Below are 2,975 nucleotides of genomic sequence, written 5' to 3' on the forward strand. Positions count from 1 at the left end.
ATCTGCATGTGAGTGGCACCCTGAAGCATAGCGTGGCTTTTAATGCTCTTTAGCCTGAATTGCACTTTGTTTCATAATTAAATCACGACTTCTGCTAATCGTTGTTGTTATTATTTTTTTATTGACTTGGTAGGCCAATAGTTTTAATCTCTTGAGTTTGTATTAGGTATGTCTCTTGCACACAGTGAAGAGTGGGATTTTATTTTGAGACTGAATCTGAAATATTTTTTAAGCTAATTAAACATAGGCCTATAACAAGAGATTGAATCAGTAATCGAAAACCTCCCAACAAAGAAAAGTCACGAACAAAACGGTCTCACTGGTGAATTCTACTAAACACTTAAAGAAGAATTAATACTATTCTCAAATTTTCCCAAACATTAGAAGAGAGAGAACACTTTCTAACTCATGAAGACAGTATTACCTTGATACAAAGCCAAAGGCACCACAACTAAAGAGAACTAATATCTCTAATGAATATAGATGCAAAAAATCCTCAAAATGCTAGCAAACCAAATCCAACAGCATGTTAGAAGGATTATACACTATGACCAAATGAGATGTATCCCAGGAATGCAAGGGTGGTTTAACTAATCTAACATTTTTTCATGATAAAAACACTCAGTGTCTATGGCCATGCCACCCTGAACAAGCCCGATCCCATCTAATCTCGGAAGCTAAGCAGGGTCAGGTCTGGTTAGTACTTGGATGGGAGACCACCTAGGAAGACCAGGTGCTGTAGGCATAAAAAATAAAAAAAGGAATCGTAAGCTGACACGGTCCTTGCAATATGTGAGGTCAACCAAAGGTTGCCTCGCCTTAAACAAAACAAAACAAAACAAAACAAAACAAAACACTCAGCAACTAGAAATAAAAGGGAACTTTCTCAACACGAAAAAGGACATTTATGAACAACCTATAGCTAACATCATCCTCAGTGGTGAGAGACTGAAAGCTGAAAGTTCATGATCATGAACAGGACAAATGCCTGCTATTGTCTCCACCATTCAACATTGCCCTGGAAGTTCTAGCCAGAGTAATTAAAATTCTTTAATTACTCAGAGTAATTAAGGCTTTTTTTCTTTTCTCTATTGTTTACCATCCTAACTATAATATTATATAGAACCCTTAGCTCCCTACTTGATTAGGCTGTATCTATTAGTGTCCCAGAATGAGCAATGAAAGAATATGGCGTGTTTCCTCATCCCCGCCATCCCATTCTTCAACACAATGCAAAGTGATCTCTACACATGTTTACTTTATATTATTAAACATGCTATATTAAGTATACTTCTGTTATTTGATTTCTCCGCTTTTGATGATGTTCTTTAATTCCTAGCTATTACGGACAGGGTCATCAGGGAACATACTCTATTCTTATGTCTTTTCTACTTCCCCCTTCCATTTTTTACTAGTTATGTCATATCTCCATTGTCATAGCATATACAAATTTACACTCAGATGTCCACAGTTCTTTTTTTCTTTACTCTACGTTTAAATTTATTTAGCGCTTGCTCCTGGTCCTCCTTTTGCTGTGACTTCCCTGGTCACCTCTTGGTGGTCTGAAATTTTTTCTCTGATAGTTTTCTGAAGGATTCATGGGAACAATACTTCCTGAATTCTTGCTTGTCTAAAAATGTTTGTAGCTTTTATGCATGAGGAACAGCTTGACAGCATGTAAAATCCTTGGCTTATACTTTTTTCCTTAAATATCCTGTGAGTATTGTCCCACTGTTTGGCATTGAATATTGCTGGGGCTAGTTTGATTTTATTCTTTTATGAGTGACTCGATTGTTTTGTTTTTGTTTTTGTTTTCTGCCTGGCTGCTCAAAGGACTTTTTTTGTCTTCAAACTTTGATTATTTTATCAGGAGAGTCTTAGAATTAACTGTTCTAAGTCATCTTTCTCTGGCATACACAGTACTTTTTACTTGAGATTTAAAACCTTTGTTTCAAGAAAATTTTCTTCAATTCTATTTTTAAATATGTATTGTATCCCATTGTCTAGAGACTCCAATTATGTATATGTTGGCTCTCTTTTGCCTTTTTTTCTATATCATTTTCTCTATAATTAAAAAAGCTTTCTTTTTTGGTCTCAGTTTATTCATTCTTTATTTCTATTCTCCATTTATATTGTGCTGTGTCTAAGTCCTCTTTCCAATTGCATTCTCATTTCTTAAATTATTTTGCTTTTTTTTTTTTTATCCCTCAGTTCTTCCAGTTCTCATATCATCTCCTCCATTGTCTTGCCATCTCTACACTGAGTTGTTATATTTCTTTGTGGTCTTCCATCACAGGTCAATTATTTTATTAAGCCTTGTTAATTCATAGAATAATTTTCCGTTAGATTTTCCGTAGAAACAGTTTTTTTCCCGGCCATTATTCTTTATCTGGTAGGCTTTATTGACCTTTCCCATCTTTTTTCTCTAGCATCTTTGTATTGATTCTGTGCTAACTCAGTTTAAAAAAATTACATGCCATAGAATGCGTTGGATTTTTATGGCCCAGCTATTTGTAGAAGGTTCTTTCAGGGAGTGTAGTTTTGCTGGCTCTTTCTGACAGTTGCCGCCACTGGGCTATTGTGCTATTTTCTCTGCACATCCTTTGCCTCATCCTGCCTTCTACCCCTACAATGAGGCTTCTCCGTCTCCACTTTGTACTTTTCAGACCTGTAGCTTGTGTTGTATATAAGGGATATAGGTCTATTATTTTAGAGTGGTGGTTCTCAACCAGGGGCAAGTTGACCCTCTGGTAAAATTGTTTAAGAAAGTCTTGAGACATTTTTGGTTGACACAACTTGGAGTGGGGTCTGATGCTACTGGCATCTAGAGGGTAGAACCAAGGGATGCTGCTAAACATCCTATAATGCATCAGTTCCTACAACAAAGAATTATGTACCCGAAATGTCATTAGCGCCAAGGTGGAGAAACTCTCTTTTGGTATGAGCCCTCAGCTAAATGTAAAGTGTTTTTGCTG

The 2,975-nt window shown here is 36.3% G+C and overlaps 1 pseudogene; it reads left to right on the forward strand.

Annotated features, from left to right (window-relative positions):
• Positions 1 to 626: 626 nt before the first annotated feature.
• Positions 627 to 745, forward strand: LOC111737833 (annotated as a pseudogene).
• Positions 746 to 2,975: the final 2,230 nt, after the last annotated feature.

This window comes from Pteropus vampyrus, unplaced genomic scaffold, assembly GCF_000151845.1.
Source record: "Pteropus vampyrus isolate Shadow unplaced genomic scaffold, Pvam_2.0 Scaffold31, whole genome shotgun sequence".
Classification (NCBI taxonomy): Eukaryota; Metazoa; Chordata; class Mammalia; order Chiroptera; family Pteropodidae; genus Pteropus; species Pteropus vampyrus.